Source organism: Ursus arctos, unplaced genomic scaffold, assembly GCF_023065955.2.
Source record: "Ursus arctos isolate Adak ecotype North America unplaced genomic scaffold, UrsArc2.0 scaffold_26, whole genome shotgun sequence".
NCBI classification, from domain to species: domain Eukaryota; kingdom Metazoa; phylum Chordata; class Mammalia; order Carnivora; family Ursidae; genus Ursus; species Ursus arctos.
The window spans coordinates 22,320,268-22,347,082 of record NW_026622941.1 but is presented as its reverse complement, the minus strand read 5'-3'; the positions used below and the strand labels follow the sequence as shown (position 1 = coordinate 22,347,082).

Below are 26,815 nucleotides of genomic sequence, written 5' to 3'. Positions count from 1 at the left end.
ACAGTATACAGGAACATTAAAAAAATACCCTAAATATGACCTCAAAGTCATACATAATCTAGATAGTAAATACCAATGCCAAATACTCATGTGGTTGTCTTGAATTTTGGTGCTGGGTTATGGTTCTTAGCTTCTTTGTGGGAGAATCTCATAATTGATGCAAATTATAGTTCCGGTAAATGTGGCACTATTTCCATAAGAATTAATCGTTTGGAAATTTAGATTTTTTTTTCTGATCATAGAGTAATGACTTTTCTAATTAATTATATCTATATCAATAGTCCATCATTAAGAAGTGTTGGAGAAAGTTTTACTTTACTGAAAGTATCCTGTAGGTGAGAAGGAAGAAACCTCAATGGCACATATTTTGGTTTTGGCTCCATCAACAACAACAAAATCCTAATTTGGACAACTAATATGTTTAAGTATTCTCTGAAAAGCTATAATATATTCACACTGTTTAGTTGCTCCCACAAATCATTTTGCTTTACAGCTTTGATCTTGAAATATGTGGACTGATGTCTGATTTATGCTCTCGGTCCTTCTTGTAGATAGTTAAGTGTTCTTGCTTAATGTTATTAAATAAGCCCAAAGCTGCAAATGAGCCTCCTTGACTCAGGGCATTTGAAAAAGACCACTCCCTTTAAATTATATACCTTGTCCTTTTGGGTAATTTTGCTGTGGTTCACTAATGCCTTTTTGTCCTTTAGGATAGTATTTGTTCACTGTCATTTCACTTGTCATCTCCTGAAATCTCTTTATCTTGATTTATAACTATTATCTCTAAGAATTTGGAAGACAATATTCAAAGAAGGTTATTTAGTAAAGATATAGATGAGGAAACTCTGACTCAGACAAATTACAGGCAGGACATGTAAAATCTATTGTTCTTTATAACCCGTGGGTTGTCTTCCCATTTAATTCTCAAGAGAAGTCACTTCACAGAAAACACATCTGGCATCACAAAGAATCAGAAGTTGAATTTGTTTTACATTGTACATACATGGAGCTGAAAACCAGGATGTCATAAACATACCCATTTGAAAACTCTAAACCAAATTCTAAGAAGGCATAAATGGAAGGCTATTTTTGAATTATGATCATTCATTTTAGTTTTCTTCCCCACTGAACTTTCATCTTTCTAAAGGCAAGATCTGATCTTATTCATCTGTGCTTCCCAGGACCTAGAACATTACTCAGTACGTTTAAAAAATAGAATAACAATAACAACAACAATAATAATATTGAATGTTTTTAAATGTTTTACAATGTGCCAGACACCAGTTTAGGTTCTTCCCATGTACCATGTCATTTGATTGTCACAATTCTCAGAGACAGGCTATATTATAATCCTCATTTACATAAGAGCAAATGAGACATAGGGAGTTTGAATGTTCTGCTGCTGATCACAAAGAAGCAGAAATGTATACACTAAAATAGTATAAATAGGTAAAAAGAAGAGAATCCATATCTGTTATTTCTGTATGTTTATTAGTAAGCTATATTTTACTAGTTAGTCATGAGTTTTGCCCTAGTAATCCCTGGTGAAAGAAAATTGAGGCAGGACTGGTTGACAAATATTGGACAATAGGATACAGTGATCAAACCTACAAGAGTAGAGGAGAGTAGAACCATAATTAACTAGGCACTATCTAATTTGCATTTTAGGGGCATCGAACCCAACTGAGGGAGTCAAGTCATAGAGTTAATATTTAAGGTGACTATTTGATATCATGAATTCTTGAAAAATCCCAGGATGTCCTATGATTGAGAACAATACACCACTCTTTAGCAATGTGCAATGCAGCCAGATTTTCCTTTGGCATCAGAGCATTCTGCTACCTCTTCAGGTGAGAAGTGGGGAATGTAGACGGATTGTGCTAAGAGCCATGCAATATGAAAAATGCTTCTCTTTAAACCCCCTAATGATGAGATGCTCACACCGTGAGAGACATGGGAGATCTGAGCGTAGAAAATGACAGATTCACACCTCTCATTTCATGCTTACTCTGGGCCATGACTAAGCTTAGAATGGTGATGGAATTATACTAGTTACATTAACTACTTAAACTTTTGCCATTTCTGTTAAATGAAGATAGTTGAAATTCTCAAAGAAAATGCATGTATGATGTGACATTGAGGTATAATGTATAATCAGGCAATTTGAAATATATATATATATATATATATATATATATATTTTTTTTTTTTTTTTTAAACATTGGTAACATAGCAATGCTTTAACTTCTATGTGGTTTGAATTTATGCTCCATAAAATTTGGATGGAGGGGAACAGGCTGAAGAAGAAACCTAAAGGAATGTTGACTGAGAGAACAGACTAGGAGACACAGTGATGTCAGGTATAAAGGGGCCCTCAGTACACATCCCTGAGGGCATTGTTAAGGGATTGCAAACTTCCAGGCTGTGCCAAATGGGATGTTGAAAGGTCTGTACAGGTCCTTAGACTTAAGATTTAGAAACTTGTTAGCAGTTGCTCTTCTAGGAGTCATTAGATCCCGGGGACTAATTTGTGTTACCCAAATCTACAAGAAGTTAATATATATATTTGAGCTCAGATATTTAATTACCAAGATGACTAGAAATCTCCTCAGTAGAAGGGTTTCCTTTGGCCACTTGTTAATATGTTTCTGAAGATTATTTCCTGAACATGGAGGGAGGGTGAAGGCAGTGAGATAGTTTTACCTAAAGTCATTGGGCATGGAGGCTAAATATGCCTCCTTCTCTCCTAGAAGACTTGACTCCTTAATTCACTAAACAGACCAAAATACTCAGCCAACTATCAAGGTAACTTATCAAGGCACCTTTTCCATGAAAGTGTTAAAAAAATAAAGTTTTGTTTTGTTTTGTTTGGGTCCTTTGCTTTTTGGTTTTCTAGATACTATTCCGTTACATAAAGAGTGTTCTTTAATATTAAATGTTTATTTAGTTCACAGTTTAAATAACTTACCTTAGTTATATTTGAGATTCCTTGATAACATTTGAGATATTTAATTAGATCTAAGAGGCATTCTGATGTCATTTGTATGTTGATAAACCATTTCTTCAAGTCATTTTTTTCCCCCTGCAGATGGTAGAGCCTGTCTATTTTACAATGATTTTTTTTTAAATTAAACTCCGTTTTGGAAGATTATATGCTCTGAAATTTTCCTCAAAACCATTCCTATTTGGAGCCCATCAAAGATGGGCATCGTGTAAAAGACGTGTGTTTTGAAGTTAGGCAGACCTAGATGAAAACACTAGTTGAGTGATCTTAATTATACTACTCCATCTCTCTCATGGTTTCCCCATCTGTAAAATAGGAATGATGAAATCAATTTTATAGGGTTGTATATAGTACAACAACATAGCAGGTGTTAAATAACTTAGCTTTGTTTTCTATACAAAAACAAGGAAAACAAAATAAAAGAAAAATTCCTTAAATATTTTTAACAAGAATTTTTACAAAGGGCCAAATCTGGCCTACACAGTTTTTTTTTTTTTTAATCATTTTTGAAGTAATTGCCAACTTTAAACATCAGTAACTGTTATCTAAAAATCTGTATTTCTCACTTTTCTTGAAAAGTGTACCTTCTGGGACACAGTGTCCCCATTTCTGTACAACAGTGGGCAGCAGGAGAGTATTGGCTGCTGCCCTAGACAGGATGTTTGCTGAACAGTTCACTGCAGACCAACCAGCCCGTATCACTCACTCAGAAGCCTTCTCTAGGTCTTTGCATGTGGGACTCCTTCACTACATTATCCTTATTTATCCTTATCCTAATAACTCTTTATTTCATGATATTTTGACAAAAGAAAAACGAAGGTGAGTAGAAATGGATCTGCAGGGTTTAAATTAAAAAAAAAAAAAATCAAGCTCTTGTTTTGGTACTATGTTTAAGGAAAGTGTGGTCATACTTTCCAAATTAAAAACTGATCTGACTCATGATCTGAAGATGACACTGAATATTTAAATATTTGACGAGACTTCCCTAAGAAACTTTGTTTCTGTGGCTTCGAACCACATAGACACCCAATTAACGCTGTTGACTGATTTCTGTGGATTTTCAAGGTAGTGCTCATGGTTTTATTGCCCCTGTCTGGACTGCCCTGGAGTCTGGTGACAACTACACACCATTTGTAAAATTAAAGTGCTATGTTCATCCTTGAAACAAATGACAAAGCTATTTAGGATTGGTTTTAATCTGATGTTCTGGCAAGAATCCCGTTGGGACACACAAATTAAAACATAGTCCTGGGTCAATTATAGCCGTGTATCTTTTGAATGCGAAAGACTCAATGGCTGGTTTGACAAGAGTCTAGTGACCCTGCTGAGTGTTATTAATTTTATTGTCCCAAGAGAATAATGAAAACAGGACCTCTTGTTTAGCCCTCAGGCTAAAATTGTACACCATTATCTATATGAACAATATCTGCAGTATCCCCCACAGAATACACTTAAGGGGGAGGGAGGTGAGCACAATCATACCTTTAATGTAGAAATAACCATTAAATATAAAATTAATAGCATGACTGTAAATCCAAAATCTAAAATATATGAAAGAGAAAATTCCAGAGACAGAGGCCTTGAGTTCTGTTTCTAGATTATTCTGACACTCGTGGCCCCCAAGATCTTCTATTTAGGCAATAGTCATAAAGTATCATAATGAATTTGAAAAAATATCACATTCACATTTTTCTAGGGTCTTTTTCATGATTGTTTTGCGTCTCTCTAAATGAGACACAATAGTGCGATTGTTGAAAGAGGTCTTTGGAATCAGATTGCCTGTATTTGAAGTCAGGCTTCAACATTTTTTAGCCAGTTATGGGACCTTAAGCAAGTTACTTAACCTCTAGATTACCTCACTTAACTCAGCTGAAAAATGAGGTGATAATAGCACCTTCTTAACAATGTTAGTGAGAAGAATAAATGGTAATAAGCTCTTAGCCCACAGAAAGGCCCAATAAATACTAGTTGTTATTGTTACTTACCTTGGTCTAAGATGCCCTTCAAACACAACTCAGGTTTGGATAAAGAAATATTCTGTGATTATTCCATTCAGTCACCAAATCTCAACCAAACTGATGAAAACAAAGGTTGGCTGGGCTGCTCTGAATGTATGTTGAAGTACTATAAATTGTCACAACCAAAAGCACCTTTTAGTCTTTTAGTTGACAAGTAATCATTAGAAATTCGTTGTTTGTAGCCTGAACTGCAAATCCAGATATCAGAGAAAATTCATTTTCAGAGTGTTAGGATGGATCAGGGAGTTGAAAATATGAGAAACCTAGGACATGTAAGTCCAAGAGATTACCTTGGACTTTCACTTCTCTGTCCCATCTCAGCTCCGGTACAGTATATATAACACCAGGGAACAGGAAGAGACTTCTTACTGCAGTGATGATCCTGGATTTAGCGTGGCCCTTCTTTATTTAAACTCAGACACTCTGTAGTCTATGGGCTGTACACCATAGGCTCATTTGCACTAACCTTAAGTCGCTTGGTAAGGAACTTGCTCATTGTAGCAGACTCTTTAAACCATAGCAGGCTGTGGATGGGACTGGTACCTGGCCAATGATTTAGCTTAAGACAAACCACTATATGTTTAAATACTATTCAAAAGATACTATGACTATTTTTCTACTCATTGTTTAAAAAGATTTTTTTAAAAAGATTTATTTATTTATTTATTTGAGAGAGAGAGAGAGAGAGAGAGAGAGAAAGAGTGTGCTTGAGTGGGGGACGGTGGACAGGGGGTAAGGGAGAGGGGAAGCAGACTCCCTGCTGAGCTGGGAGCCTGACACCTGGCTTGATCCCAGGATCCTGAGATCATGACCTGAGCTGAAATCAACAGTTGGAATTTTAACCGACTGAGCCACCCAGGCACCCCTCTTCTCATCTTTAAAGATGAAATTTTTTTAAATTTCAGTCTTTGCCTGCCTGAGAAGTATCATTTGGAATGTTTTTGATGGGATCTGGCAGCCTTGCTTTTGGAAGAAAAACCAGCTAGCTTTAGGATAGAGGGGTCAATTCTCATGACAGGGTGTTCAAGATGAGAAACTGGAGATGCCTTAGTAACAAGGTCTGTGACGTCAGGGAAGTCTTCTCTAGTGAAAATCATGTTGTTGTTGTTGTTTTCTTTCTCTTTAGTAGAGTCAGCACGTAATATTAGTGCTCACACCCATTTTTAATTTACTTGATATTTCTTAGAGTCTGCACTATGATCTAAGGTAATTGGTCCCCCTCATGTTGCCTCCAGGGATCTTGTGTCATCTCCTGGGGCCCACTAGGGATGAGCAGAGTGAGTGTGAGGAATTTCTAGTCTGTGGGTGCGGAAGACTGTGAACCTTTGCCTCCATGAATATATGCTGCTCTTGCAGTGTGGGAAACTGGCAGTTTATCCACCATGGTGGAAACAGAGTTTATGAGAGCAGAGTACTGCCTCCAAAGGAACAATGTCAACCCAAATCACCATTGTCCTTTTTGGAATATACTAGTTTTATTTTGCTTTTAGGTTGTTTTCCCCATTTGGGGTCTCCTAGTCACTCCAGTTTAACTGAAAATATTTTGTGGATACCTGCTGGAAAAGGCTTCCTATTATATGAAAGATGCTAGAGATACCAGGAAGGCAAAATGCGAGATGATGAGGAAGGCTATGTAATTATCATGTGAAGCATTTCAAGCATAATTCTAAATATTGTCAGCAAAAGTTGAGGATATTTGCATCCTTTAGTTTTAGGACAGCTATGGCCTACACTATTGGGCATTTAGGTGGGGTCTGCCAAGAAGTGCTTCATAATCAAGAAGTAGCTCTTGGTCTCTGCACAGTACTTCCAGAAGTATGACTGTCAAAAAAGGCTGGAGGCAATGCATCTCTTTAGCATTTCTGCATTTCTCTTCCTGTTAATCTGTAATCTTCATAGGTGGCTTTGTGATTATTTTCCCCACTGAGTAGTGTCTCTTCTGTTAAGGCAGGAAACTTATTTTTATCTCCTCCTTGTTATGTGTGTGTGTGTGTGTCTGTGTGTGTTTTGCATTCTCCTTCCTCACTAATATCTGGAATAGTAATTTGGCATGGTCCCAGTGAGTATCCCTGGGGCTCCTTCCAACTCCCCAAATGCTAATAATATCTGCTAGAGTTGACATAGTCGAAAACAAAGCAGCTATTGTAAATCCTTGCAGAGTGGTTCTCAAAAGTTTGGTGAGTCTGAAATCCATCTAAGAAGCCTGTCACAACTCAGATTTCTGGGTCCCACTTCCCAAGACTCTGATTCAGTTGGCCTTGGTGGTTCCTGAGAATCTGCATTTTTGCATGCTTCCCTAGTGAAACATTGCTTTGTGCATTAGTCATTGCCACAACTGGTAGAAATTGGGGGTATATTGCTGGTACCTTCTTATTCTTAACTATGACTTGAACCTCCGAATCTACAGTGGATGCTTATAAAAAATGCCTGAGCCTCATACCCAAAATTCTGATTTATTAGGTTTGCTTTGAGTCCTAAGCATCTTTATTAAAATACTAAAATACCATCCCCTCCCCAACACACACACACACACACACACACACACACACACACCCCAAAACTCTACAGGTGATTATTTTTTTGTGCAGCCAAGATTGATAACCACTGCCTTAGCCCTTAACCTCACTGCGTCGTTATTTGAATGCTCCTCGATGATTACCAGGTAGAAAGCTGGAAAAGCTTGCATTCCTTGTGAATAACTAATACAGGGCAGAAAAGGCCAGATTATCAGGTGCCCCTCATTTATACATTGATTAGGTCTCAAAATATGACAAGCTGGACTTAATTGTTAGGGAAAGAGTAAATGAGACCAGTAGATAGCTGGAAAACAGAGACCTCTTGGTTTATTTCTTAAGTGTCACATCAATCCGCCTTGTTAAGTGATTAAAGGAGAGGCTCTAACCTGCAAAGGGAACCAGGCCCTGATTTGTTCAGGGTCACGAGCAATGGCTCGAAACCATCTTGTTTGCAGATACCCCTTTCATGTTATTAGGCTGTCAGTTGACAGACTTTGCAAGATTTATGGCTCAAAACTCAAGTGTCCACATGTGTGTGAGAGGCTGGGCTGGTGTGGCGGGTTAGATGAGGTGAAAGGGGAGGAAAGGCAGCGCAGGAGTGTTGCTGAGAATTCCGGGAACTGGCCTTCGGGATGCCACCTCACGATCCCTCTCTGCTCTTGTTTTATTTCCTCCCTCTCATCCCGGTAAATCTTATTTTTAGTTTCTGGAATTTCTGCTATAGGAAATTAAAATAGAAAGTGGGACTTCAAAGGGAAGCACCTAATTTTTATGAAAAGATTCCTAGGGTGCTTCTAATAAAGTCCTATTGAGGGTGTAATAATAAAGATTTAGGACCTCTGTCCCTAGCACTTGATGATATTTCTTGTTCTCTCGAGAAAACTATGCTTTGATAGCATAATGAACTATATTTTATTGGACCTGTTTACCTCTTTCTAACTTACCTGAACTGACATTTCTGATGTGTGAAATCTCGCATTCTCTTCACAGGAGGGACACTAACCTCCTGCATCTTTCTGCTTTTCCCTCAGATATTTTTCTCTCTCCTGCCAAGAGGGAACCCGCTGCCTCTTTCCTGAACTAGCTCCTGACTGGCTTCCCTCCCTCAGTTTGTCCGTTCCAAACTGAAACTTTCTAAAAGGAAATGTTACCATGTTATTCATCTGTTTGAAATCCTTCTGTGACTCTCTGGGGCACATTAAATCCAACTTTAGGCAGCACACACTGCACGTTTGAGACCTAGACTTTGTTTCTACTTCCGACCTCCAAGCCTGTCCACACACACACACACACACACACACACACACACACACACAGTTCTCCAGCCATAGTGAATGATGTCACTCCTCAAGATGCCATGTTCTCGTATTCTCCTGCCTACCCACATTCTCTTCCTCTCGCGTAGATTTCTCTCTCTAGAAAACCTCATAAACTTCAACCCTAACTTCAAGACTCTACGTAAATACTGACTTCTCTGTAAAAATGGGACTTTTGCCCCTCAGTGGGAGCATGCGAAGGGTTTCTTCTTTCTATGTGTCTGTAGTAGCATCTGTGCATACTTGACTACTAAACACATGTTAGCGTTGAGTTATAAGCTGTGCCCCCAGACACGGTATTTGAAAGCAGGTTCCGTGTCTTACTAGTTTGTTTCTCCCATTGCCTCATAAAGTGCTGAGCAAATAATAATCAAAGCTTTAAAAAAATATCTATTGGCTAAGAGAAAAAAAACCTCACAAATCGGTACTAGGGATTGCTCAGAACTGTGTGTTGAGGACAGAGATAAAGACTTACAGGTAAAATATGTGGGGGATAAACTATCAAGGTCTAATTTTGTCCTGTGTCTAGGGTACCCTCATTTAGCAACAAAACTTGCCAAGGACCACTGTATTCTGGAACCCCTACTGGACCAAGCAGAGTAGAAAATGGTGCTTCAACGGGATAGCTATTTGCAAAGCTCTGCGTCGTCGTTATGGTGGTTCTGGGGGAGGAGGGGCCAGGATCCCCAAATTCTACATGAATTCGTAATGATGTTGTCGAAGAAATACTATAGGTGCGGTGACTTGGCAGGGCCTCTCATTAGTGGCATCCCAACATGCTGTGTCCTCTGATTCCAGGGCATCACTTTGGCTAATAGACTAGCTACATGATTGAAAGCCAAAATTCCACTATGTTTGATAATTGGGAAGAGTATTTTATGCCATATGTATTCATAATGCAATGGGTGATTTATGTATTAAAAGTGGAGATATTTTGTTTAAGTGCAAACTACCTAGTATAAATCTTCATTGATCTTCCCGTTTTACTGCTTTCATGCAAATGTGTACGTGTGTGGGGAGATGGGTTCGCAGTGGGCTAAGAAATGACACTGGAAAAAAAAAAGAAAGAAAAAGAAACTGTACACGACGGAGTTTCCTAAGAGCAAGTTTTAAGTCTACATCTCCTATAGCTGTGTGTGTCTGAAGGTAAAATGAGATTTTCCTTCTCTGGAAAAGCAGAGGGACTCCTGCCTCTTCTCCTGGCTTCTTCCCACCTGAGAATGTGTCTCACATGTGCTCTCACACATGGCACGTGGCTTACCATGTGGTGTTTGCTGTGTTTCTCCTCCTTTGCTCTAACTAATGTCGAGGCTCACCTGACAGCCTACGAGCCCCTTACCCCGCCCCACAAATTCCCTGTCCTTGCCATGATGCTGCCTGCTGTTTTGTGGGCTGCAGAGGAGGGTGGCCTTGTGTTTTTAGTGGTGCCCGTGAATTTTGTGAAACAGCGCTTTTATTTCATGTTTGTCTTTTTCTTTCCCCTCAGGTTCTGACACAAGCCCCTGAGAAAAACTGTGGGGTTAGGAAACAATCTTAAGCCACCTAACCTGCTGTACTTAAAAGTGCCACTCTCCTCTGAAACTAGCTCATTGTCCTTAGACTTAGGTTATGGGCCTCTCTAAATGTTTTCTCCTAGACTACCCTTTGTGGTTCAGGCAAATATACCCCTGATGGGCACATTCTGCCAGCCCTCCAGACAGCTGGTTATGCATGAAATTGGGCAGCCTTGGACTGTGGGGATGAGGGTAGCATAACATAGCTTAGGTCAGTCAGATCTATAGCTTACATATATCTATAGTGAGATTTACATAGGCAAAAGCTAGAAGACACCAAAGTTCTCGAGAGTAATCATTCGCCCAAAACTAGTTATGCAGTACCATATTCTTTTTTTTTTTTTTTAAAGATCTTATTTATTTGATAGAGAGACACAGCAAGAGGGAACACAAGCAGGGGGAGTGGGAGAGGGAGAAGCAGGCTTCCCGCTGAGCAGGGGAGCAGGGAGCCTGATGTGGGAACGCTGGGATCAGGGCCTGAGCTGAAGGCAGATGCTTAACGACTGAGCTACCCAGGCGCCCCAGCAGTACCACATTCTAATCTGTGTCTCTCCAACTCCAGAGTCCTACACTTTTCCTGCTGATATCATTTCTGGTCTAACTTTCTATCTTTAGTCTAGTGCCATATAGGAGCTATAAAATATAGTTGAAGAGCAGGTGTAAAATAAATATTGAATGAATAAATGACTGTTATGTTTGTATCAGCATCAAACACATTTTGTGGCAAGATGTTAATGCTGCGGAAACACCGAGAAGACAATACACAAGTAATAAAGCTATTGTGTATAATTTCTGTTAATATCACTGTCAAAAACTACTTGTAAGAAGCTGATTTGGAGTAAGAATTTACTATAAGAGCTTGAATTTTTAAAGTCTTTACAGTCTGCCTTACAGTTGATGAATTCTGATAATTATTTGAAGTGAATTTTTTCCTTGGAAACTTAAAAAAGATGTCATGAGGTTTTCTAGAAGGCGTTGCTTTTAGGTGTGGAGAATTTTAAATAATGCATTTTATAAGTCAGTAGCTTATTCTTTTAAATGACAGTATAGCAAAAGTTGGTAACCTTTATGTACGTCAGAATAAAAATGACTTATTTACTTGAGGACTTTTTAATCTTGAGGGATCCTCAATTTTTATATGGTTGTTACTATTCATTATAACAATCACTTCACTCTCCTCTAAAATTTAGTTTCATTTTTTTAAAAGGAATTGATTTCTTTACAAGGGAACTGTTACATTTCATTCAAGAGCTTCACATTCTCTCTCCCTCTCTTTCTCTCTCTCTCCATGGAAATTCAGATTGTAGTAATAATGTTTATTTGCTGTTATTCACAACAGTGATAGCATACTATGCTCTGCACAGGATAATATATACAGACGCATTTGCATTTATACACATAAATATACACACAAGAATGAGTCCCTAGTAGCTATAGGCACATGCCTGCCTGCCCATCTTTCATAGATACATAAGGTTTTCCTCCCACCCTGGGAGTTTGATTTACACGATGATGGGACTTCTTTTATACTTGCTAATTCTATTCTCTATTTCCAAAAGGCATCATATTATCTGCCTTGTCCGATTTGCTTCTGTGTCTCATTCAAGTGACCTGCTGTGAAGCTAATTTTTCCTGCTCATTTTATTGATATTTTGGGAGAGGGAGGTTTTTTTTCCAAGCAGTTCCTGCTTTAGTATAGGGTTATAGTAGCTGTCAAAAGAAGGCTCTAAAAACCATCCTCTAAAATAAATCAAAAATAAAAGCAGTCTATTTTAGTATCTCTATTGAAATATAAATTACAGGTCATTGATCTTTTCCCTCACTTCCTTGCAATTATTTTTATTGAAGATTTTTTTTTAGTAAGACAATGAAATGTATTTTAAAAAGCAAATAAATAAACCGCAACGATAAGAATAGTACCAAATGGGTTTGTTAATGGCAATCACACACATTTAGTAGGAGAAAAACATACTAAAACCTAGCTTTGTTGTTATTTTATAGAGAAAAATGTGTGGCAGTGATTAGGTTAGCACAGTTCTGAATCAATCTGAAATCTCACTGTAAAGGGACAGTTTAATTATAAAAATTCAGACAATTATTCTTGTCAGGTCAACTACTTTATGTATATCTATATCAGTATATATATATATATATCTGTTTATACAGATATAAACATTATCTATAATATATAATAAATATATATTAAACATGTCATATATAAATTATGTAGAGGTAAGTATATAAAACATGTATATACACACATTGGAATTTATATAATACATATTTTAAAGATTTATTTATTTATTTTAGAGAGAGAGAGCAGGGAGATTGGAGGAATGGAGGGAGAGGGAGACAAGCAGACTCCCCACTGAACAGGGAGCCCGCCCTGACATGGGGCCTTATCTCATGAACCTGAGATCATGACTTGAACTGAAATCAAGAATCAGATGTTCAACCTACTGAGCCACCCATGTGTCCCAATATAATATATTTTAAATAATACGGAATGAAACCAGAAAACAGAAATGAGGTAACAGAGGAACCAGCAACTGCCCGGTTTTGCACCTTGTCTCTGCTGCTTGCCTTCATCTCTCCGAGCTGCAGTTTGCCCTTCTGCAATCTAAGGAGAATTAGAGAGCTTTCCCCATATTGTCTTTGGGGAGGGTAAGTGAATTTCTATTTGTAAATCACTAGAAAATGGTGCCTACCACATAGTAAGCACTGTATCATGTTTGTTAAACAAAGATATCAGTGGCTGGAGCAGATCAGAAGCAAAGTAAGTATTGTTTGGAATAACAAGTTCCTGTTTTTAGGAAAACAGAGAAAATGTATACCTTCTACAGATCCACCTAGGATTTAGCATTTTGAAAAGACAGAAGGAATTATTGTCCTTGCAGCATATGCATGAGTAGAAGTCCCATCGTGGTGGAGGGTCAGGAACTTAGTGGAAGGAGGAAGTCAACATCGTAATGCCAGGGGTAAGTCTGGAGGGTCCGCAGAAACCTCAGCACTCCTGAAGGCTGGGTCAGCCCAACAGTGAACACTGAGTTAAGCCATTTCTTCCGACCTGCTCCATAGGCCACCAGTTGTGTAAATTGTTAATTGGTGTGTTTGGAAAAGGTTCTAAGTGAAGTAAATTTTCCAAACACTGGGTTAAATAAACTCAAATAACACTCTTTACAGCTTTCAAAAGATTTAAAATGCATTTCGATAATGTAGGAAAAGCACATATTATACATCAGATCCCAAATTTGTTTTTCCATGATTTCTTTTCTTTTTCTTTTCTTTCTTTTTTTTTTTTTTTATCATGCAACTATTGTAATCTTCCAAGACAGAACGTCATTAGAAAATAATCGTTGTTTTTTGGTCCTTCTTGTATTACATGAAGAAAAACTGAATAGAACAAAGTTAGCTTAGAAAAGAGAGAAGGGAAGATGTTAATAATAGCAACGGAATGACATTTATAGCGTAAGCATAGTTCCATATACATTATTTCCTTCAGTGGCATGTTTTCCTCATTTCTACTCACCTACTAGTCCTCCACCTCATTTCCTATTTCCTGAAATCATAAGGATGGGGACACCTGAGAGTTCCAAGTAAATACTTCCTTGTAAAAACACTTCGCTTATGTGAATTAAAGGACATTTCATCGCAATGCTTTTTTTAGGACCAAAAAAGGAAAAGTCATCTAATGCTTATCAATGGGGGGATGAGTAAACACAGTTCATGCAGACAGTACGAGTTAATGAATGAACTAGCTCGATGTGTAACCGTATGTGTGAATTTTTTAAAAGCGTAATTTCAAGCGAAAATAAATAGAGCAAAATTAAAGGACACAAAAATATGATTGAAATTTTAAAACCATTGGCAAATAGTAGTAAGAAAGAAGTGTTAGTATAGGTAACGGTGACCTGAGTAAACTGAGTTAATTGCTCATCTCAATTTGGGTAATCTGATCATTAGCGTAAGGGTTAAGAAATTAGTAGAGCTGCAGTTGAATTAATACCCTCATGTCTGTTTCTTGCGTTGCTTTATACTTACTAAGGATCTCATTCACATGCAAGATTTTATCATCACCTATATGTTAACGACACAGCCTTTTATATTTATATCTCCACACTTCTCTCTTGAATAGTAGGTCTACATATTCATTGGCCTCCTGGACATATTTGTTCAATATCTCACAGACAACTCAAATGTGACCCGTCCTAAACAATTCATTATTACTCACTACCCTTTTCCTCTTCCAAAAAGAAACAGATTAAAAAGCTACTCCTCCTCTTGTATTTTCCATATGTGACACTCACGTCCAGACCTTGCTGTGATTCCCAACTCATTACCCCACATATAATATCAAATCCTATCAGTTCTTCCTTTTAAATTTCTGTAGCCTTTAAATACTCTCCCATCTCTTTCCTCAGTTTTCATTTTTTGGTCATAAAGACATGCAGAAATACTGGTTTGCTAGTTAGCACATTGATGGTGACTTGGTGTGAATTAACTACTTGTTTCCAATCATGGACACCTAGAATAATTAGCAACTGGGACAGATGAGTCCAATTCATAATTATCCTGTAACAGAGTTTCATAGGGCATGTAGTTAAATAGAATTACTATTTTTCTCCTTGGTAAATAAGTTAAATGATAATTTTGATTTCAAAAGAGAATATTATATGCCTAGGAGTGAGAAACTAGTTAAAAATACAAATGTGTATTGGAGCTTTTTTAATTAAAAGGAGAGCACGTATTATTGTAATGTTTAGATTTGACAGTACTTTAAGGAAGAAAGCTTTAAGTTTATACACTCTGAAGTGTATATGTTTGAACAATAATGCATCATCTCCAATTGCTACTAATGGGGATTATGTCTATCTCATAACAGCTCATGTGTTCTATGTCATAGAACACTGCTTTATTATGTGCTAGCGGGCTCACTGAAGAAAATAGAGTGAAAGGTATAAATTTATAGAATATTTCTTCACTAGAGATTATTTTCTGACACTGTACATAGAGAAGAATTAATTGCCCCAGGGGCAAATATACATGTTTATTTTTGTAATAAACCACTCAATAACCTGTAACACATACTATGCAATTTAATTTCTATTATATTATTTCTCTTCTGTTGAGCTAATTTTATCTCAATGAATGATTTGAATTGTGTCTGCCATTTTTGCCATTTTACAAATTGCAGAGCTGGGGATTCTTGCTGCTTTTCTTTGCCTGAGGTTATACTAGCTAGCTAGCCAGTGATGGATGGATGGATGGTTGGATGGATGGAAAGATGGATAGATATCCATACATGTATTTTTTTGATCAGGGGAAATTATAGGAGAAATCATTTTGCTGAACAGTAAGTTAAAAAAAAAAGATAATTACTTCCACCTTTTCTTTTCTTTTCTTTTCTTTTCTTTTTTTTTATTAAGATTTTATTTATTTATTTGACAGAGAGAGAAACAGCCAGCGAGAGAGGGAACACAAGCAGGGGGAGTGGGAGAGGAAGGAGAAGGGAGCCTGATGTGGAGCTTGTTCCCTGGACCTTGAGATCATGCCCTGGGCCAAAGGCGGACGCTTAACGACTGAGCCACCCAGGCGCCCCACTTCCACCTTTTCATTATCTATCACTAACTTTTCAGAAGAGATTCATCATCATTATGAGGAAAACATTTTGAAGACCCATTCTGCATTCATACTCACTCTATAGAGCTGTTTTACTGACAGAATTCTTGTATTCTAGGTGCATATAACCCAAACCAGGTAATGCTGGTATCAATCCACAAGACAGAAATTGCACAATAAAGCACAGAATAAATATACAAAAAAAGGGAATTAGTTTAGGAGAAGGCCCAGATGCAGGAGTGTGATGAGTAGACAAAAAGAGCATTGCTGAAGTATGATCTTTTCTAATGCAGTATCGGCAAATAGCTCTGGCCCCAAGATCATTGTCATATGGCTACCTCCCAGAACCTGGATCAGAAAGCCTACTGTTTATTAAGATAAATGCAGATGTGTCTGCAAAGGAGCACTTCAAAATAACAGACCTTTTTAATGCAGTGTGATTAGTTTGGGATTTTTTTAAAATCATTTGCCTTATACTTTGCTTTAGGTCATTTTTGAAAGCCCTATTGTGTCATTAACTAGATTATGCTATGATTTGAGCATATTTCTTCATATTTAAAAAGCTTTCCAGGGCTGCCCTTCTCTGGTTTGCACTTAAGTGAAATTAAATGTCTGACTGTTAGGTATTGCCTTTAGACCAGCTGAAACAGCTCCTCCAGCTTACATCCTTAGGGCCTCATTAGGAAGAGGCTCACAGCATGCCTGACACTGGTTAATATTTGCAGAGCTCATTTACCTACATTGGAAACAAACCAAAAAAAGGCCAGACAAATCCTACTGAAGTGAAGAAGGCTGAGGGCATCAGTGCCCATCATCTGGGTCACCCTTCTCTGTCGGAAGTGGATGACCCACCAGGCAATGACTCCTTATCTCTTCTAAGCTAAAGGAGACCTGTTGAAAATGTGTCTTCAAGTACCTTTGTTGTTAAAGATTCCAGAGGACAAAATAGGTAACCCATAACCTTGAGAGAAAAAGGGAATAAGGGAAGAATTCCTTTCTAAAACAAGGTATGTTCTTTACACAAACCTGGTTAGCGGGAGTTTATTTTCCAAGAGGATAAAGGAAAATTTTCCCATGTTGTGTGTCTGCCCTGATGGGATTCTGAGCCAATAATTTTTCCCTATTCAGAAATGCAGGGTATAGTAACTTGCAGTTTGTTGGAGAAAACTGGTCAATACTTCTTCATTCCTATTTCTTTTTACTATTTTAAAACTCCACTTTGTGATATTGTCTGATATATTTAGATTAATGTATCTATATGGGGGAAATCTGGTGTGAATAATTATGGGCAAAAAGTCCTCAATAATTGAACTCTCTCTTCTCATACATCAAACTTATTTAGGTGCCATTGTAATTTTTCAATTGTGAAGATGATTTTGGCTAAATCTAGATAAGTGTGCTTAAATCATAGGTACTAGCTTATTTATCTAGAAGCATCCTCAACCTTTGTATATCATTGGGTTAGCTGGAGTTTATGAAGTACCTGGTCTATTCACTAAAGAGGTTCTGGTCTACTGCACTTCTTTCAATAAATCATGCTGGAGAAAACATGTTAAAAGCTCTTGAACTCCAGTAGGATTTTTATTAACTTAATTACTGAAAAAAATTTTTAGTGATGCACCCTAGCTTTAGGATTTTTAAAAATGTTTCCTCTACTTCTCTTTTTCTCTTTACTGCCATTATTGTAAAGTGTCCTCAAGCACTGTACAACAGTTTCCTCATCAAGGATTTTACCAAATTTTCATGTGAACCATATTTTTTTCAAATTCGTATTTTTGTATCCTTAGTTTGTAGAATTCTGTTTTGTTTTGTTTTTTTAATTTTTTCAATTTGGAATTGTTGCTAAAGAGGGTGTACACGCTGGGGGCTCTTGTTACTGAATCCTGGGCTACTCCGATTGACAATCTGAAGAGCAAAGTGTGAATTTCCCTTTTTCCTGGACCCTCACTAACAGCTGTATTTTAAGTTTTAAATTTTTTCCCCAAGTTTATGGATGACAATTTTTATTATTATGAGCAGTAACTTTTATTTTATTTTATTAAAGATTTTTTTATATTTATTTGAGACAGAGAGATCATGAGCAGGGGGCAGGGGCAGAGGGAGAGGGAGAAGCAGGCCCCCTGCTAAGGAGGGAGCCCCATGCTGGGCTCCGTCCCAGAACCCTGAGACCATGACCTGAGCTGAAGGCAGATGCTTAACCAACTGAGCCACCCAAAAGCCCCAAGCCATAACTTTTTAAATTTTCAAATTCAGTGAACTGTTATGAGTAATCTCTTCTTTTGCTCTTTGCAATGTTTGATTCTGTTGGGTATAGCAACTACTTGAAACTCTCATCTCCTGACATTAATAATACTAATCTCAATTGTTTTTTTTTTTTTAAGATTTTATTTATTTATTTATTCGACAGAGATAGAGACAGCCAGTGAGAGAGGGAACACAAGCAGGGGGAGTGGGAGAGGAAGAAGCAGGCTCCCAGCGCAGGAGCCTGATGTGGGGCTCGATCCCATAATGCCGGGATCACACCCTGAGCCGAAGGCAGATGCTTAACCTCTGTGCCACCCAGGCACCCCTCAATTGGTTTTTATTCTACTATTCTTATTTGGTCTCCTTAGTAAACATAGAGGCCTTGGCACGGACCCTTTCGTATTTATGCTGCCTGCTGTAATAAACACATCCTGTGGGTATATTCAGAGTTTACTTCTATGTACTTCAAACTTGACAAGTGAAACATGGTGCGTGTGACATTTTTGCTTGATATAGAACTATCTTCAAATATTTGATGGGGGGTGGATTTAGAAGAGTGCTGGGCGATGCTGACGGCACTTTCAGTCTTTTTTTCTATTTTATTTTTACAATAGCTGAGGTTCAGTGAGAAGTAACTTGCTTGATCACCATTATATGGTTAATAATGGAAGATTCAAGAATTTCTAGGAAAGGTCCTTTGGAGGTTGTCTAGAAGTCCATCACTTTCTTTCAGGCAGGAAAGTAAACTTGGTGTTAGGCTAATATCTTCGTAGAAAGGTCTGGGATTAAGCCCACCATGTCACAATTTGATGGCCTCATACAAATAGAATCATCTCTGTGTTTCAGTTAACTGTGAAGTGGGGATAATGATGCCTATTTCAACAAGGTTGTTGTGATTATTGAGTAATACATATGAAAATACTTTGTTAATTTTAAAGTTCTGTAGGGGAGGGGTGTATATGTTTAGGAGTATGTGTGCTGTTACTGTTTTTGTCTAGTGGTGTGTGTACAAAGTCTTCTCCTGAAAAATTATTTTTACAGCTTCCCTTTAAAATACATCATGTTTTGGGTGCCTGGGTGGCTCAGTCAGTTAAGTGTTTGACTCTTGGTTTCAGCTCAGGTCATGGCCTCAGGGTCCTGAGATCGAGCCCTGCATCAGGCTCCATGCTCAGGACAGAGTCTGCTTGAGATTCTCTCCTTCCTCCTCTGCCCCTCCTCTACTCATGCTCCCTCCCTCTTTTTCTCTCAAATAAATAAATGAATCTTAAAAAAAAAAAAAAAAAAGTGATGTTTTCAGTGTCTAGATTTTTTTTTATATTAAACTATTTTTCTCACTAATGTTGATGATGCTTAGTCAATTCAGTTTGGGCCATAAAAATATAGAGAAGAAAACACTTTAGTGAGGTTGAACCTAAGCCCATTACTTGCAAGTATTTTATGTCCATCCCTTCTTCCCTCTTTCTCAATGTAATCTTGATTTTAGTTCAGGCCTCCTCCCTCCTTTCACCTTGTAGTTTTTAGCTGATCTTCCTTCCTTCCAGCTCTCTTCTCTTGCATCTAACTTCCACACTGCCAATGGAATGATCTTTCTAATAAAAGGACGTCGATCATATAATTTTTTTTATTATAAATATGTAATGGTTCAACATTGCTTATAGGGTGCAATGCAAATGGCAAAGCCAGTCATAAAGCTCACCTAACTTCTGTTCTCCTGGTCACCTGCTATTCTTTTACCACATGCGTTGTGATCAGAGTCAAAGACATATGATGATTTATGGCAATGTTCTTTCTTTCATATTTTTCTTACTGTAGATATTATGATCATCAAAACTTCAAGAATAGTATAAAATTTAACATGTCTAACTACATTCAAATAATTTCTTGTATACTATTTTTTCATCGTGAAAAATTCCCAACCTCTTTCTAGACAAAATTGCCTTTAACATATTTATCATCTCACTGTCTTCATGTTGGAGAAAATAGTGGCATGTTAAGCTAAAGGCTAAGATGTTTCATTTTTTTCCTTTTGATTGAGGGAGCAATGTGCATGGCAATTATTCATAGATTTTTGCTTCTACCATTCTAGATGTAATGGTTATTTATATTAAAACTTTTATTACTGGGCAAAAAAAAAAAAACTTTGATTATTGATTATCCAGGCATAGGAAGCTTTGTCTAAAAGCTTAGCCTAGTTAAAAATAATTTTATTATAAAATGAAAATATTAAACATTATTAATTTATTAAAATATTATAAAATATTTTATTTATAATGATCTGTTGTTGAAAACATTGGGGAGAATATACTTTTCTGTCCAAGTACAGTATCCAGAATAATGTTGCATCCATAAGGATTGCAGATCTTTGCAGTCTGTCAGCATTATGTTTCTGCATAATTATTCACCTTGTCAATTACTTGGATATGAGTGTTGAATGAGTAGAGTGTTAGTTCAAATATTCTGATCCCAGAATATTCCCTGGAACCTGTTCCTTAAAATAAGCCTGTAGTATGCATTTATTTTATTATCATATGCTATCTTCTAAAATTAAGGAAGGAGAATGAGAATAATATATGGTTAAGAGTTCAGTTAATGAGATGCTGGGTGATTAAGTCATTTCTATGCCTAAATGATGGATAGTTCACTGGGGAAAATTTATTGAGCTTCAAAACCAAGTGATAGGTTACCCTGGTTGTTGGCAGTAACAGGGAAAACACAAGACTCTCAAAGTCAGTAAATTCATTGAATATTTTTTCTTAGAATAGACTTTGTTACAAAATAAATGTTTTCCTTAAGATTCTGATTTTTTAAAACAATTTTCTGTTTAGAAACAGATAATTGAATTTGTATTACTTGAGAAAATCCAAGGATACATAAGAGAAGGAGGTACTCTTATCTTATGCGCTTGGATTTAGCTTGGCATGTTGTAGTAAGGTCACTAAATGTTTGATTAATAAGTGAATGAATGGGGCACCATGGGTGGCTCAGTCAGTTAGACGTTGGACTCTTGATCTCAGCTTGGGTCATGATCTCAGGGTTGTGAGTTTGAGCCTTGCAAAAAAATAAATAAATAGTTGACTGGATGGGTGGATAAATGGATGAATGGATGAAATAAAGAGTTGTTGAGAAGACAGAGAATCAGACATAATAAATGTCAATAATGGTTTACCAATTCCCTATGCATATGACATACCTAAAAAATGATTTCATACCACAACACATTATATCCTTTCAAATGAATGTCATTTTTCAAGATTATTACTTTGGTTTATGATTACTACTGTTTAAAGTAATTTTGAAAATATTATTTTATACTTAATTTTGGAATAATTTTGAAGTTATGTAATAAAATAGCCCTGACCCTTCATTATTTTATGGAAACATCTCAAAAATTTAACCAAATATATTATCAAATATTCTCATGCAATTCAGTAGACTTTTGAGTCTAAAACCATATTTGCCATCAGAGGAGTTTTGCTTATTGAGATGTACCCCAAAGAATACATTGCAGATTGTGAGTGACAATTCTAAAAACAGAGCAATGGAATTACCAGAATAAATTTGTTGTTTCCAAGAAGACTACTTTGAAGGGGCAAAATAAATTTCAAAGTTTGTATACAAAGCCGTTTCATTAAATTATTATCCAATCCTCAAAGCTACATTTAAAGGCATAAAGACTAATGTGATTTGACCCACTAACGTAGTTAAAATGTGTATCAATTAATTTTTATAAAATCAAAACTTTTTCCAAATACATGTTCATTCTGGATAAATAAATGTGAATTATTTTTGTGGCTTCTTGCGCAACAGTAATTCAGTTTGAGTTATCCTATAAAATATTTCCCTGGATAGAATGAAATTCTAAAATTTAAAATGTAATGTTAATGGTTTGTCAATTCCAAGAGGATCAAGGATTTTTGTTTCATTAAATATTTTTACTCTGTTAGCTATTGTGTAAAGCAATGAAATGATATGCCGTCTTTTCTACTGCTGCACCCCCTTTTATGAGAGGGTTCAAGTGACCTACATGCTAAGTAATTTAGTAAAATCATTTGAAAAGTTTTGGTTTTCTAAATGTGTTGAATTTATCTTTTGAATAAATGGACCTTGGCAAAACTGCCTTTACTTTAATAACTAGTTCACCTTTAACCTGAGTCTCAAATTTCTCCTTTTAAAGGAACAAAAGTAAAATAAGTTGTTCTGAATTAGAAAGCACTAAAAAAAGTTACATATACCATCTTACTTTGGAACATTCAAGTTTATTGTGTAGAACACAGACAGATGAAACATACAAGAATAAGAGATAAAATTTGCTTGGACCCCATGCACATTGCCATGTTATTACTGTATTTATTGCTCTTGAGTTACATATGTTTTTTAATGTAGTGAATATTGGTACTGCTCTTAATGTGACATATGGGTTCAAGGGGGGTGACTTAGCTGACTAATAGTCTACATAATGTGAAAGCAGTGTTCCTTAGGTTTCTGTTAGTGCAAGTCCTCTAACATGAATTCATTTGCAAATCAATTGTTGGAATGCAAAGTACATTTTCCATAGGATTATTGTTATGAACTGGGTCTGCAATCTTCCCAACTGAAACCCAACTAGATATCTAATTAAAACATTTAGTTATATTGCCCTAGACTGGTTAATTAGCCCATGAACAAGTCAGCATTTAGAGATTAAATGAAAAGATATGCCTACTTATTTGTACCTGCTGATATTGAAAGGTGAGCAGGAAGTTGTGACACATTTCTGAGCATTTGTTTCATTCTTGTTCTAATTAAATTTGTAACTTCTAAAGAGTGTAGTGTTATATATATGTTTTACCTATTTCGAACTAATTTAGTATTTAAATGTGTTATAATAATTGTATGCAATTCTAAGCGTTAAGTTAGTTCAATGAAGAATTTTAATGTTTTGGAGATCTGTTTACTTAATCAAATATTTATATATTTTAAGAAATTTAAATATGCTTAAGAATACTAAAATACCATAGAAATGCTAATGAAACAAAAATAGAGAGCAAATACATTATGAAGCAGAAATGAAACTCCACTACAATGAAAATGGAAAGAGAAAACACTGAAGATGAAAAATTGGAAATGAGAAGTAAAGTAAACTGTCATTAGACTAATCAAAGAGAAGTACTGAAAGTTAAATAGGAGAAAAAAGTTGTATTTCATCATGGACAAGCATAAAATGGAGTATGTTTTATAACTTGGAACACTGAAGATAACTTGTATACTGTTTTCATACCATGCATACCTCTCATTTCATGTGATCAAACACTTGTATTTACAGAAATATATTTTCCCATATATTTAATGAACTACTTCACAGAGAGATCTTTAAGTTCATGGAAAGAATATGGTAATGCCTTCAGCATCCTAATTTCCTCTGTTATGGGCAACTTATGTTGTTCTTTCAGAATTCTGTCATTGAATTCATTATTTGTATCCAAGAAAAATAGGTTTTAAATTGTTCTTGCAATGAGATATATGAATAGTTAAATTAATTGCATACTATTTTAGTAAGTGCTAGGTTCTGCTAGAATTACACTGGATATAGCTGGTTTAATATATACAACAGATAAACATTAGGAATAACAATCTGGGGGCACCTGGCTAGCTTGCTCAGTGGAGCGTGCAACTCTTGATCTCAGGGTAGTGATTTCAAGCCCCATGTTCGGTGTAGAGATTACTTAAAAGATAAAAATCTTTTAAAAAAAGGAATAATAATCTGGCATAAATTCTGAGAATTGGCATCTGAGAGGAATGAATACAGGAGGGTAGAAGAGGAAGAAGATGAAAAGGAGAAAGAAGGAAAAATGGTAATGTGTCCTGCTTTCTTTCTTTCTTTTTTTTTTAAGATTTATTTATTTATTAGAGAGAGAGAGCACACGTGGCAAGGGGCAGAGGGAGAGAATATCCAAGCAGACTCCCGTTGAGTGTGGATCCTGACACAGGGCTCAATCTCAGGAGCCATGAGATCAGGACCTGAGCCGAATCTAAGAGTCAGGTGCTCAACCGACCCAGGTACCCCATATGTCCTGCTTTCTGAGGTATATAGTATTATATTTCCCCAGAAGCCAACTCTGAGACAAGGATTCATGTGCAAGTTATTTATTAAGGAAGTGTTCCCAGGAGAAACCAGTAAGGGAAGGAGGGACACACCCAGGGAAGGCTGAACGCCAAGCAGGGTATGATTCCAGTAGAAGTCCTGACCTAGTCTTGTGAGGGGCTTGGACTATAGATCATACCTTAGAGTTTTTATCATCCAAAGGCAAAGGAGTTGGACTTTACAGTGCCCTATGAGGCGGTCATGGATTATAAACCTTCAGGATAAGACACATGCTGCCAGGCACTTCCAGCCCACTGCTCCTACAGTGCAAGATGCCCCATAGGCTAAATGGAGTCTTCTGAAGAAAATTTGCAGATGCTAAGCAGGACAAACAAAGCCCCAGTGCTGGGAGTTGGGACTCAGAACCACTAGCAAAAGTAGTGTCCAAAAACATATGCCTACTGACATTGAAGATGCATACGTGGTGACATTGAGAGAAATCAGAATTTTAAAATAGAAGCACCTGTCTTTGTTGCACTTTTCCCTCTATGCATTGACTTCCACCTGCTGCAGCTCTTTCCGAGCTTGTTCAAGTACCTGATCCCCTGGAGCTGCCATCTGGGGGCCCATGGGCAGGCCCACCCTCCTCGCTCAGTGACTCCATGCTGAAGCACCAGTTTTCTTTCCACATCCACACGAAAGTCTCATTTTCCTAGCACAGCTCAACTAAGCATTGAGAAGAGGCAGATTCAAATTCATCCACATTACTTCAGCTTTTGTTTTTAACAGTTATTTGTTAACCTAAGTGAATATCTTGTTCATAGTGTTTTAGACAGTTTACATGAAGACAACCTGACATGGTACAAGGGAAGACATTTTTCAGCTTGGAAGCCACCAGGTGAGCCAAAAATGGCTCTAGATGGCTTGTCTTGTTTCCTGGATCTCTGACCCCAAAAATGTGTTCATGGCTGCAACTTTTTTTGTTTGTTTACAAAATAATTGCATGTCAATGGTAGAGGGAAGCAATGTCCAAAAAACAGAGAGTCTGATACTAAAGAAGTTTAGAAGCTCTTTCAAAATACTCAAAATATTTAAACAGGTAATAAGAGAAGAAAAAAGATCAATTGGAAACAGTTTTCATCTATGTTAGAAATTATGGATATATTTTTCCTATTCCCCCCAGCACCAGTTGGGTATGGCTGACCAAATATTTGCCTATATTATGAGGGTTGACATACATGTAATTTATTTATAAGAAACCTCTGGAAATAATATGTACTAGAAGTGCTCATTATATTCATTGTTCAGCTATTTGTAGAGGACCTTTAATGTGAGGAGACCCTTCTGAGCAGTGCTTAGAGGACAATAGTATCTGTTCTTAAGGAGGATACACTTAATGCGTATTCAATGTCAAGTTCTTAGCAGAAACTAGAGGGTCAGATAAGAATAAGAAAGAAAATATTATTAAAGTTTTTATCCAATAATATAAATTTGTTTCAATTTTAAGGCATAATTTACTTCTGCAACTAACCTCTGATAAGCTTTAAAATTTTTCCTATTTTCAAAATAACATTTAACTAATTTTCTATATAAATGGCACATTATTATTTATTGTAATAATATACTAATTATAATTGTTATACTATGCATAATTATATTATGAAAAATCAAGTCAGAAAAAAAAAAAAGAAACTAAAATGCAATTTTCTACCACCATAATACGACCACTTTAAATATGGGGTTTTTTCCATCCAAATATTTTATTCTTTATATGTACATTTTTGTATACTACTGTTTTTTACTTTAACATGAAAGCATAAGCATTTTTCTGTTGTTATAAACTCTTCATAGATCTTTTTTAATGCCTCCCAAGCATCCCACTGAATGAGTTTTTAGGCCAACAGTTCTGTGATTGCTGGGCACCTAACTTGTTTACTGTTTTTTCTCTTTTTTCTTTTCAGAGGAGTATCAGCCAGGCTTTCTTTCAGTGGTCTGACCTCTCCTTATCTACCTCCTCTTCTGCACAGAGGGGGCATTAACATTTCCAAGTCGCTTGTTGTTCAGTGAGCTTCTCTGTCTCTCATAGGTCCTCTTTTGATCAACTAAAGCTACCTATTTAGGATACAAATTTATATGTCAATAATAGACCCAAATAGGTTTGGTGCTTCTGGCTATCATCTAAAGTCAGGCAACCTAGATCTGGGTAGTTCTAAAGCCTTACATTTTTATAGGTGTTTCCACAGGCCCATACCATTTAGAAGGAAAAGGACACCTGTAAATTTTGAGATCAGATGGAACCTTGAGAGTTGCTCCTGGGTGGGTGTGAATTACCCCTATTCTTCTAGTTTCCCAGAGAAATTTCTTAGAGGAAGAGGGCTCTCCTAAACTACTTGCTTAAGGGAAATCTTGTTAAATTGCAAGTAGGGTGTTCTAAGCATGTGCTGAGGGTTAGTCTGGTAGGTTACTTATAGAAACTGAGGGTCT

At 36.7% G+C, this 26,815-nt stretch overlaps 1 protein-coding gene across 28 annotated transcripts in view; it reads left to right on the top strand.

The window, feature by feature from the left end:
* The window catches only part of SOX5 (SRY-box transcription factor 5), a 964,448-nt gene that overhangs the window by 353,208 nt on the left and 584,425 nt on the right, over window positions 1-26,815 (top strand). The window lies entirely within an intron of this gene.